This window comes from Ambystoma mexicanum, chromosome 5q (genome assembly GCF_040938575.1).
Source record: "Ambystoma mexicanum isolate Mex_15411 chromosome 5q, UKY_AmexF1_1, whole genome shotgun sequence".
NCBI lineage: Eukaryota > Metazoa > Chordata > Amphibia > Caudata > Ambystomatidae > Ambystoma > Ambystoma mexicanum.
Window position 1 is genome coordinate 73,364,553 of NC_090933.1, and position 13,436 is coordinate 73,377,988.

The window sequence follows — 13,436 nt, forward strand, 5'->3', positions numbered from 1 at the left end:
CACCCCTGAAATACACGCGCCCAGGCTATTCGCGTGTGGAACTTCCCGCGCACCCCTGAAATACACGCGCCCAGGCTATTCGCATGTGGAACTTCCCGCGCACCCCTGAAATACACGCGCCCAGGCTATTCGCGTGTGGAACTTCCTGTGCACCCCTCAAATACACGCGCCCAGACTATTCGCGTGTGGAACTTCCCACGCACCCCTCAAATACAGGCGCCCAGGCTATTCGCGTGTGGAACTTCTCACGCACCCCTGGAATACACGTAGCCCGCTCCCCCAGGCCCGATCGTGTGAGGAACTTCACGCGAACCCCTGTAATACACGTAGCCCGCTCCCCCAGGCCCGATCGCGTGTGAAACTTCACGCGCACCCCTGAAATACACGCGCCCAGGCTATTCGCGTGTGGAACTTCCCGCGCACCCCTGAAATACACGCGCCCAGGCTATTCGCGTGTGGAACTTCCCGCGCACCCCTCAAATACACGCGCCCAAACTATTCGCGTGTGGAACTTCCCACGCACCCCTCAAATACAGGCGCCCAGGCTATTCGCGTGTGGAACTTCACACGCACCCCTGGAATACACGTAGCCCGCTCCCCCAGGCCCGATCGCGTGAGGAACTTCACGCGAACCCCTGTAATACACGTAGCCCGCTCCCCCAGGCCCGATCGCGTGTGAAACTTCACGCGAACCCCTGAAATACACGTAGCACGCTCCCCCAGGCCCGATCGCGTGAGGAACTTCACGCGAACCCCTGTAATACACGTAGCCCGCTCCCCCAGGCCCGATCGCGTGTGAAACTTCACGCGAACCCCTGAAATACACGTAGCACGCTCCCCCAGGCCCGATCGCGTGAGAAACTTCACGCGAACCCCTGAAATACACGTAGCCCGCTCCCCCATGCCCGATCGCGTGAATGACTTCACGTGAACCCCTGTGATGCACGTACCCTGCTGAAATCGCGTGTGAGACTTCCCGCGCACCCCGGTATACACGCACACGTATTTTTGTCAGCGGGTGTCCGTGTTTGTGGGTACCCCTTTGCACGTCATTTTTCCTGGAGGGCCACAGTATGGGACATTCATCATGGCAGTATATAGGTGCTATTTGTTGGCGCACCTTTTGGCGCACATTTCTTACAGCCGCAGAGAGGCTACCGCCTGCTTTCTTGTGGCGGTCGTGTTTGTGCCTGTGCGCTGGTTTGAGCGTGCGCTTTTTTCCCCTATTCTATTCCATGAATACGTGTTGTAGGCGAGCGTGTGGGCGTTCCGCGCACTTGTGCCCTGTACTTCCCCCGTGACGCCCACGTTTTGGCAAGTTGTTCCCCATTCCGAGTGTTACGCCCGTGTTCCGCCTACTTTTGTTGCGTGCGCCGCGCTATGTGCGAATTTCGCTGTGGCCTGTGCGATTTTCGCTGTGACCTGGCGCACGCTGTTAGATGGCCTGTGCGCCAACGTGCGCCACGCACTTTTTTATCGCACATCCGCTGGTTTTCTCGCGCACGGCCTTCCATGAATCGACGTGCGCTGCTTTTCGTGCGATTTTCGCACTTGCACTGCGATTTTCGCTATACCACTGCGATTCGCACGTTTTTGCCCACTTGCGCCGCGCTAATTATTCCATGAATCGGCCTGTAAATGGGTTATGTCAGAGTGCTAGTGCGCCGCATGTCAGCACAGTAACTCTGTTTTTTACTAACATCTTAAGGAGCATCAAAGAGCAGAACAAATATCACAAACGTTTTTTGAAGTCACTACCTCTTTCAAATGCGCGGATATTGGAACAGCATGTTGTGCTTACTATTGACATATTTACATTTTCAGGTGCTCATTTTAGCATGATCGGAAATAAAAGGCAAACCATTCTCAAGCCACTAGCCTAAGTACGTGCGTATGTTTATCTTTTTTCTGAGAGCAATGCTCTAAGTACGGGTGTCTTGAGGTGCTAGCACTTGATAAAGGCATAAGGGATTTCTGTTTTATTATTGCTAAATTGCTACATGTATTGGGCACCGTCCCAACAGGTTTGTGCCAACATTTTCCCAATAACAATCATGTTTTGAATCGAAACATGCAATTTGATAATTCTTAAGTTTTTACCATGATGGATAAAATAATATAGTCTCTGATTTGTTTTTCTGATAGAAGAACAAACGTTTATCACGATGAAATGGATGTGCTCTTTCGATTTAGTGTTTAGGGTTTCCTTAATGGAAGAACCAAGAAACACTTGCACACGCTTTTGCTACCCTTTCCCTTTGTCCACAATGGGTTATCAGCTCATATCCATTCAAACCAATGTGTGGATTTAGAATCGCAGCTCCTCAAGCAGATGTTGGAACTAGAGGGGATCAGGACAACTAGAATAATGCTGTAGCAGCCACAAGGAGACCCTCATGTTTAGAGGCTCAACAGAACTCTCTTGGGCATGCTTGCAACCCTGGGATCAGAAGAGGTGACCTGATGCAGTCTAAAAGGTATCCAGTAATATGGTCGCTGAAATATGGCTGTTTTTACAAATATTTGTAGCAAAAACGATATGGTGTGACCCAGTAAACGTTTTTCCATTATACCACACAAAGGCAGCAGCGGTTGCCGGTGTGGGCCAATGCATTTCAGACAGCAAGGTCCTTCATCAGGGCCTGGAATGTATTTAGTGAATGAGGATCTTGGTTTAAAAATTCAAAAATTCTTATCTGTCGCCTCACCTCCTCTATAGACGTTAGGAAGTACAAAAAACGCTCAATCAGGTAGTGGCGCGATCGAACTCGCTCCAGACACACGCCACTGCAGAAACTGCCTATCTGTACGCGGCGCATGAACTAGACGCCACTACATCATTGAGCATTTTCTTGTACTTCCTAACATCTATAGAAGATGTGAGGCGACAGATAAGAATTTTTGAATTTTTAAACCAAGATCCTCATTCACTCAATACATTTCAGGCCCTGATGAAGGACCTTGCTGTCCGAAATGCATTGGCCTAAGTGAATACATCTGCTGATCAAATCTACATGTAACAAAATATGAAGAGTAAACTACCCACCTTTAGTGAATATGCCTAACTCAATTGAGCATTATTTAACTTGATTGCAATTAAGAAAGACATTTTTTGGCAATTGGGAGTGCAGCCCACACCGCTGGCTCATAGCCAAGGTCCATTTTTTGCTCATAGTGTGATACCTTACCATCAGAGAAGATATTTCATGGGGGATTGTATCTTTCTTCATAGAAGGTGTTAGTGGAGTTCTCCTAAGGTCCTACTGGCAGTAAGACTTTAGTACGCTCTCCCAGTGGTTTGTAGATCCCCAACGCTTTGTATCAGTCTGTACTAGCTCAAGACCTTGGTAGTGTGGCAGAGCAGTCAGACTTATCTTAAGAGGAGGATGTGAGCTGTATGTATGTATGTGAATCTTAGTTAGACAGGCACAGCAAAGAAGCACTTACACATATATTTATATAAAATATATATATTTATTATATTTACACCAGAATCACGTTAAATACTTCAGACGTTTACAGTAGAACACTTAGGAATACTAGATAATACACTTCAAACAGCAATTTCACTTTTGTGTTTGTTCGCGGTTACAATTTTAGCAACGTTAGAAAGGCAAAAGACAAGGTTATTACATTATCAGTAATTGCGCAGTCATGCGCTTTTCAACAGGTCATACGGTAATGCGTTTACTCTGCAAACACATATAGAAAAGTCACTTAAAGGGAGGAAAATAAGTGGTTAGTGCAACATGAGCTTAGTTCAAGGTTCTAGAGATGTTTCTTCGCCTGGCAAGTCTTTCATGTCCAACAGCACAACCCGAGCTAAAGGCAATTCGGAAAGGGCTTGAAGTCTTGGCAAACCGCGAATAATGAAGAGTTCCTGCAGATTTCTTCCTGTGTCTAAAGTTATTGAAGCAGCAAGTTAGCAACTAACAAAGGGGACCTAAAAACAGACTCGAGAAGGGGACAAAAGCAGCAGCTTGGTCAGTGGTAAGAGGGGGTTGCACTGGACACCTCTACGTACACTGCAAAGTTCTGGAGTGACTTCTTGGAATCAGGTAAGCAATACCTTTTACCCCCACAGTACCTTTAGTTTGAAGAAAGTGTTTGTGTTGGCTCCTCCACAATGTGGCAGCTCTGGGCTCGACTTCCGGATTTCTTTGGTGTTGAAAGGCAGGACAATGGACATTGTCTCTCAGCAGCAGTCATGAGACAGGACCTGTAGCACGACTTTCAACAACTTCTCAGTTCACTCTGCGGTTTTGGCACCTTTTCAGCAGCACCAGCTAAGGACAGGGATCACCTGGTCAATCTTCCTCGCTTCCTGCAGTCCCACACTCTGCTGAGACGGTCTGGGGCAGTTGGATTGGATCTCTTGAGTGACCTTACAGGCTCAGCACAGATTTTGATGGATTTCACCTTTCCACGATGATGTACTCGAAATGGGCAGCAGGTCTCCTGGTATTGGGGTTCCGCAGCTCTGGAAGCTTCTAGGACCTCAGGAGATGGCTTGTTTCAAAGTTCGTCTTGGGACTGGTTGTTGTCACCAGCCAAAGGGAAGGAGTCGTCCTCTTCGGAGCTCCTTGGTCGCATAGAAAACGGGGTCAGGACAGCAGTGGTCACTAAATGGTCTTGCCAAGGGTCTGCAGGCATCTCTGGTTGTCTTCTTTTTTGTTACTTTTGTTTCCAGTGGTCAGCTTGCTTTACACTCCAGAAGCCTCACACACTCCTCTGCAATCTCTCTCAGCATTTTACAGAAAAGGGACGTTTAGCTGTCTAATGAGGTCAGCCAGACCCCCTGTGGGAGCTGGTCCTATTCAGGCATTGTGGCAGACAAAGGACAGGGGGTGGAAGACTCCTCCCTCACTTCTTGCCTTACCAGACATTGTGGAGCCCAGGCGGGGATAACTCCTGGTTCCCGCCAAAGGCAAAACACACACACACCGACCTCCCCCTCCCGAGATTGTAGAAGAAGGGCTAACAAAGAACATCCATGCTAGTAATTGTGAAAAAAGAAGGGAGCCCTCAAGTCGGTACTTGGGTGCCCCTATTGTGCACTACCGAGGCTATGCATGTAGCCTGCAGTATACAAAATACACAAAAGTTGGAAGAACACCTCCACTGCCACCAGCCATAACTAGGAGATTGTCTATTTGACCAAAAAGTCACACAAGCAGAGAGAAGGGGGATAGTAAGTATCCCTTTGGCACTCCACTGAAGGTGGTGTGTGCCAATCTCTCAGCCTGCACAGTTTTGGGAGAGATACTAAGTATCTCTCTACCCTGAAGAACCATAGTTTACTTAAAGATATAGGAAAATAATTTTAAAGGTGGACCCTAGGGGTCCCCAGCAACACTGCCCATAAGGAGCTGTGTGCTGCAGCACTAAATCACAGATGCCTTTGAGAGGCTTGTATAGTAATTGACCTTTTCACAATTGACCTCAGGAGAATTGACCTCGGGAGAATTGACCTAATTTAGAAGGTCAATTGGGACATATATGTGGGGGAAACCCCCCGCGACCACCCACCCAATCCAAAATCCCCTGCAACCCCCCACCCAATCCCCTGTTATTATTTATAATCCAAACCCAACCCAATACATATATAAAATAACTAAATAATATAAAGGTCAATTGTGCAGAAGGTCAATTAGGACCACTATAATTAGGTCAATTGTGCATAAGGTCACTTGTGAAAGGTCAATTTGGGTAATACCTTTAAGAGCTATGGAGCAGACAGACTCTATTGTACAGGTAGATGTACAAAGAATAGAGTTCCAAAAGACAGAGCACATAAGAATGAATGAGTGGGAAAAGGTTCCACTTGTTCAGGATTAAAAGAAAAAGGTCCAGAAATCCAGCAAAAAGTGCTGGGGGTCTCACTAGAAGGGGGGATGAAGCATAATAATGATAAATCTCCCTAATGCTCATCCACCCCAGACTAGGGACAGGAGGATATAATCCACTCCTGGATGGCTCTCTTGATCAGATCGCTCATACTTTCTGGAGGGACCATCAGCATTATGTTGGTACCGGACCTGTGCTCAGTAGTGAAGTCAAAGCTTTGTAGTCTTATGGACCACCTGAGCAGTTTAGGGTTTTCTCCTTTCATCTGCATCCACCACTTTAAGGGTTGGTGGTCAGTTTGAATCTTCAAAGTAGTTCCATTGAGGTATGTTCTGAATGTCTTCAGGGCCCACACAATAGAAAAACATTCACGTTCAATGGTTGCCCACCTTGTCTCCCTATCTTTTAATTTTCTGCTACTAAAGCAGATATGGTGCTCCATGACTTTGCTATGAAATTTGCTCAAGATTGCTCCGATCCCTGTGTTGGAAGCATCAGTTTGGACTAGGAAGGCCCGAGTGTAATCTGGAGCTCTCAGCACTGGAGCTTTACAGAAGTCATCTTTCAGCTCCATGAAGGCTTTTTCACAGTCCCCATTCCACTTGACCTTTTTATGGTACTTGGGAGAGGAAATGGGATTCAGAGGAGAAGCTATGGTCCCATAGTTCTCAATGAAGTTCCTGTAATAACCAGTAAGTCATAAGAAGGCTCTTATTGAGTTTGAGTTTTTGCAGTGGCCCAGTCTTGTACAGCCTGTACTTTGCTGGGTAAGGGCTTGATCTAGCATCCTCCCACCTCATGACCAAGATAGACCACTTTATGCTGACCAACTTAGCATTTACTTGGTTTGATGGTCAGATTGGCCTGATTAAGGGCCTGCAACACATGTGCCAGGTGGTCAAGATGTTCTTCCCAGGTGAGGCTGAACACTGCTATCCAAGTATGCCATGCAGACGTTTTCTAACCCATTCAGAACATGGTTAACCATTCTCTGGAATGTGGCGGGTGCATTCTTTAAGCCGAAGGGCATGACCTTTACCTTGTACAATCCTCCTCGAGTTGGCAATGCTGTCTTCTCCTTGGACTGGTCAGTCATGGCAATCAGATCAAAGGTACTGAGGAATTTCGCTGAGCCCAGATTATCCACTAGTTCATCTGTCCTTGGCAATGGATGGGCATCAGTCTTAGTAACTGTAGTATTGTGTGGGCCCTGAAGACATTCAGAACATACCTCAATGGAACTACTTTGAAGATTCAAACTGACCACCAACCCTTAAAGTGGTGGATTTAATGCCGTATACTTCACACAGAATCTTAGTTCCTTAATTCCTGCCTTTGGCACTAACACAACTGGGCTAGCCCATGGACTTGTGGGTTGTTCAATCACTCAATGGTCAAGCAAATTATTGACCTCTTCTTTTATGTGATTCCTCACATTATCTGACATCTTGTAGCCCCTGCTTTTAACAAGTACACTCTCACCAGTGTCCATGTCATGCTGGCCCCAAGGGGTCAAGCCTGGTGTAAGTGAGAACAGACTGGCAAAGTGAGTCAGCAAAGCTCTGCACTCCTCCTGTAACTGCATTGTCAGATTAGTAGGGAGTCTTACCCCTTCTACTGACCCATCTGAAGGGTATCCCCTTAGAAGATCTAGGGCCATAGATTACAGCAATGTCAGGGCTGCCCTAGATTATTTGACCCACTTACCCTGACATAGAACCACTTGAGCAGATATTCGCCTCTTACCTTCACTGGAGATGCATCATTGTGGGGAGGCAGGTGCCCACCATGACTACCCTTTCTAAGGTAAGGGGATGTTAAACATGCAGCGGAAATCAGACGGCACAGAAAATTAAAACTGCCATAAGGCAATGGAAGGAACATAGTGGCAACCATCTTGTGTGTGTCAGCATAAGAACAGTCGATTTTCATCAACTGCCACTCTCAGAGGAAGAGAACACCTGATGCTACATTGGCGTATGGGCTGTTTTTTTTCTGGCGCTTCAGTCTGGCACAGACTCCCTGCGATCCTGATACTTGATTTGTGGTGTTACCAAGATGCTCATCACCCGCTGACCCAGAGCTAAGTGCATGGTTGTTTGGGCAAATAAATTATGAATGGAGACATAGGCCCACAGGGTTTCACTGTGATTTTTTTGTGGAAATAACAGTGACATACAATTACAAAGTGTAATAAATATTGCATGAACAAATATTGAAATGCCTTTTACAGTGCACATTGTAATAATACCTATTTTTGGTTGTGGGGGTGGACCTCCTTTACCTCTCCTACTCGTAAACTCTCCTTGTCTCTTTCTCCTTTATCCCAATTTTAACCTAAATCTGTTTGTTTTTTTTACACCTAAAACCCACCCCATTTATTACATTTTCTTTATTTCGATATTTTTTCAGCTTTTTGGTATTTTTTACCCACTCTGGTATTTCTTGCAATATTTTTTCATCTTTGTAAATTCATTCTTTATTATTTCCTGCCAAATTATCACTGGATACCGCCCACAGGCTGCTGGCTCTGTGAGTATTATTGAGCCTCAGAACGTATGGAACAAGCAACGCACATTTATGTTGATAGAACCAGATGAAAACAAAGCAGAAAGAGAAACAAGAGAGTAGTCAGGCTTTTGCGGAAAAGACTAGAACACTCACGTGAATGGATAAACTATATCCATACATATTGTGTTATGTAGCGGGTGATCTTCTAATGCACCTTATAGGGAGACAGGTGTAGGTGGGTGCACAATATACAGCTTAACCCTTCAATTATAACTTGACCCGTGTCTTACTTATCTCCAAACCCCGCTCTTCTGGGTTCGAGATCACACTGGTGTATATCACTAGGAAGATGGTAAGGGTAGGGAAGATCAAGAGGATAGGGCAGGCAGTTTCCCCAAAACCCCAAAGGAGAAAACACAAGGTTAGAGTAACTGGAGCACAAAAGGGGAGGCAGACAAAAGGAATGCTGGTGTACGGTTCTTTTTTAGTTGTTAAAAGTTTACCTATATACTTTTCTGTTACACCAGCAGGGTTTTGTGATTTTTTTACAAAAAGGGGCAGAGCACAAGACACTATATACAATTTAAGTTACTCTTAAGCAGCTGCGCTACTAATAAAACATACAAATATAAAAAGAGTCCTTATTTACTGTATTAAAAAACTATTTTAAAAGACCTTACTTGTAAGACAACCTGGCCAGGGTTGTCTCAGGTCCTTGCTGCTATCTTGCTCTTCCTTCTTCCTAAGCTCTTTGATTTGGACTCTTCTAGCAGTGAGCGGCAGGCAGCAGCAGCAACAGTGTGTGGGAGCCTCAAGGTCTTTATGGGGCTGGGCCGCGTATGTCAGATGCAGCCCAGCACTTCTCAACCTGGGCCACTTCTGCCAGGTGTGGCCCAGGATGTCCAGGTGGGCCACCTGACGGGGCGGGGTGGCCTCTTTGCTTATATTCAGCCCAGAAGGGCTAAAACACATTGGGCGCTCCTCTGCTATGGGGAGCACCAATAATTAGATGTGCCCAGGTCCTGTGACAGTTTATGGGGCCACCTGCGGGGCAGCAGCAGTGATTCAGTGCCCAGGCAGCGGCAGCTTCAGGCGCTGGGTGGAGTGCCCTCAACCCTCTTGCAGGGCTTAACGGTTATGTCCTGGAGCTACGCTCACACTGGCAACAGTTTTTTTCCTTTCTTCCAGGGTAAAGGGACCCTAGCGTGCACACACACACGAGGGTACATCACTCTAGTAATTATTTTTATTTCCTGATTCCCGGCGCAGCTCTCACGCGGGGGATCTGATTATCTTTTTTTTCATGATCAGGATCCCCGGTGCGGCTTCACGCATCTGGTATCTTTGCTTTCATTCCCTCGACCGGGGTTTCATGTTATGATAAGTAATTCTTGTTAAACTGATGAGGGGGCTTGACTGTGTCGATATTTAATGATGAATGGCTAAACATGTAAGGAATATGAATGTATGAGACTATCAAAGCTGTAAAATTATTTAGGGCCCCACACATGCAAGTCGGGTGAAGAGAGAGGAGCACAACTTTACCCCATATTCCCATTCCTATTCCTTCACACTTCCCTAATCCTCATTCCAGTGCACCTAGCTTTGCTTACCTGTGAAACTAACATTGCCTAAACCCTCCCCTGTTGGGTTGGTTCTACTCTGGGAGAGATGGTTAGTGCATTCTACCCCTGTAAAGTGAGAATGGCATGACAAGCACAAAACCTGATTGGAGGGTGACATGGATCGGGACTTAAATAGCGCAAGTCATTAATAACCTGCGAGCATCACATGAATAGAATATCCTCAGGCACAGACAGGATTGTCAGGGATAGCCATGTTACTTTCCCTGTTATCTCTGTTCAAAGAAAGCTAGTCTGTAATGTGTAGCAGCTGTGCTGAATCACAGGAATTCGTCCTTCTCCCCACGGGGGACCACCACCTTGTGAGACTAGAGAGGTGAGCAAGCTCTGCCATACCCTCCCTAGCGGTAGAGGCAAGTGGAACCTTACCGGGACAGACTCCCCCTTTGGGGACAAGGACTCCCGTTCCTATGAGGAACTCCCTAGAGGACATTTCAACAAAACCTCTTCAAATCCATCCAGTGAAGAATTATCTGAGGAAAGTAAAAATATATGTCATTGTCAGCAGGAACCTGTGACTATTTCTTTAACTAAAGAATCACATTTTACTGGGACGAGGAGGATGACCAGAGAAGAGAAACAAATGAACAAGAGAGAGAAAGGAAATGGAACTGCGCCCAAGGCCACATAATATATGAGGGCGGGGAGACTGGAGACAGAGAGAGAAAGCCTATGAGTTATGAATCTGCTCTCTCAGGAATACAGAAAAGAGGCTGGACATGCCACAATCTGTTATTGCGAGGAGGCAAGAAGAAGTAGACATGCGGCATCTGGGAGGCATGAGAGAGAGAAACCAAAGCGGGAGCGTGGCATCCCAATAGCGAGAGAGAAAGAGAAGGAACGAGTGGTGGCGTGACCACAGCTAATTCGTGGTGGGTCTGTGGACCCGAGAACAATGCCGATACAACACCGCAAAGGAAAACGCGGAAAACCAACCGGTAAATACAATACAGAGGAACAAACTGATGAGACGGCACGAAGAAAAAGCAATTGAAGGAACTTGAGAGGTCAACCTGACGACACAGAGAGAAGAACCCAAAAGGATAACAAACCCGGTGACGTTATCCCTCATAACTATAGGTAGCAGGGACAACAGGAAACCCGGTAGAGAGACTAAGAACCATTATTGGGATGTTCATACTCGTTCCAATCAAGAAGAAGAGACTTGCAAATTACAATACAGAAGAGTGAATGAGAATCACTGTTGGAAAGTTCATACTGGCTTCAGTTCAGATGAAGGAAATCTAATTAAACGGAATAGACATAACAGACAAGAAAAGCCTGAAGATAAGGTTAAAGTGGAGAATATGTTGAAAGACAACTCTCAGGGAGAAGTAACAAGATACAGGGATGCTTTGAATGAACTGTACGAGTTGATAAAAACAGTCACCAGAGCCCACTTAAAGATAGTTTATTGCACTGAACTTTATCGGAAGTCAAATCCTCAGGAAAAGGAGACATTCCCCTATCTTTAGTTGTTAAGATAGTGGTAGGGTCAGAAAGAGTTATTTCGGACGGTGGACAGATTCTATTAAGACATTCAAAGACGACTGACGACCACCGTAGCTAGTTTTGCTAGGTAGGGAAGCCCCATAGTATAGGGAAAGCTAGACCTTTATCCTTTTCGTTGAATAAACATCTCAGTGAAATGGATTTTCGGAATCCGAGTACTTCTTCTGACCCGCCACACAGCATGGTGGGATTTTAATATAGTTCTTAGAGTACAGGATCCTGATACCAACAGTAGCTGTGCACTCTAGCATTACATGATATTTCAAAAACTAGGCCCCACTTATCTAAATACCATTCATGACAGAGGGACTTTTGGGTAAACTTGTGCGGAGTGGACCATGCTGATGTTCATCATAACTTCCCAAAGTGGGAGTGGGAGGTCAAACATAGGCCCTGTAATCGCTGGCCTCTAGATTGAGATTGAAAACAATTCCAGTATTGTTGAAAGTAAAGCATCAATTCTGAAAAGTCCTTCTAATATCCTGTTACCAATATAGAACCCATGCTCTTATGTGCAGCTATCATCCATAAAAATGATAACAGCTGTGCCTATAATTCCTGTTGCTGTTCCATTAATGGACTGTCGGCCATTTTGAGCCTATCAAATCACAGCAGCTGTGTCGGATCTGTTTCGTAGCAGTTTAGCAGCCTTCTGAGAACTGCTCACATTGCCAAACGTTGCTTGTATAGTGCCGTGAAGGGGTAATGGGGCAGCATTGATCACTATAGAAAACTAAGTAAACTAAACCCCACATACAGTACACCATTACTACTGTGAAGCATTGGCTCTTTTCCATGCAAAGTATACTAGCCCTGCTGAGAGTTTTTGTTCTGTCCAATTCGACGATTGCCAGGCCTATTGAGAAGTTGGATCATACTGTAAGCCAGATGTGCTGAGATTTTAACCAGCGATTTACAGGTTACATACATATCTCTGCTCAGGTACATTAACACCTTGAGCTATTTCAGTGGTGTTTGAATTCTAGGACCTTTCAAATAAGCATTCATTTCGGCAGCAGGTGCAATACCCAACTGAGCTATATTTCTCATTGTGCCAGTGCCCCTGAAAGAACTGAAGGACTACGGTGGTTGTACTTAATTTATGGCATACCTGACGTTTTACTTGTCATGCCTCATCTCTACCAACCTCTGGAAGGACTACCCTACTTAGAAGTAAATAGAAACGGGCAGCTTCTTCTGAAAATGTAGAAAGATTGGGTGGCGATGGCAGGCATTTGTCAGGCTCGGAACTGCGAGATGTCAATATGAGTGTCCCTGCAGGGGCCTGAAGTCTCCAACTCTAATGCAGCCTTTTCAAAAGACCCCAAGACTGTAGGGAATTCATAAATGCACACCCAGCACTTTTATTCACTGCTGAGAGCTCCAACAAGCACTGGTATTGTTTCATCAAGAATACTGTACAGCAGAGACTCAGAGAATTACAGGCATTGGGCCTGATCACGAGTTGGGCAGTAGCCTTTAAATGCAGCAGTAACTGTGTTACCCCTATATTTAAGGGTCCGCCCAATCTCGAGTCTATCGTGGTTACCCGCAGCTCAGAGATGGGGGTAAACGCGATGGAAAATTTCCCATTTCAGGCACAATTACCGCAGTGCTATTACTGCATGGTAATTGCGGCAAAAATTCCCCATTGGGTCCAGTGGACCCAATGGGAAATGGGGAGTAACAGTTAGCGCCCAACCTGTGATCTGGTGGTAATACCGCCAGATGGGTGGGTGCTAATGAAAATAAAGTTGGGTGGTATTCCCAACTCGTGATGAGGCCCACTGTCCCTAAAAAATGTGCCCCTCCTGCTCAGAAATTCTGGCACTGCAGCCTCATCATGAGTTGGGCGGTAGCCCTTAAATACGGCGGTAATGGTGTTACCGCTGCATTTAAGGGTTGGCCCTATCACAAGTCTGG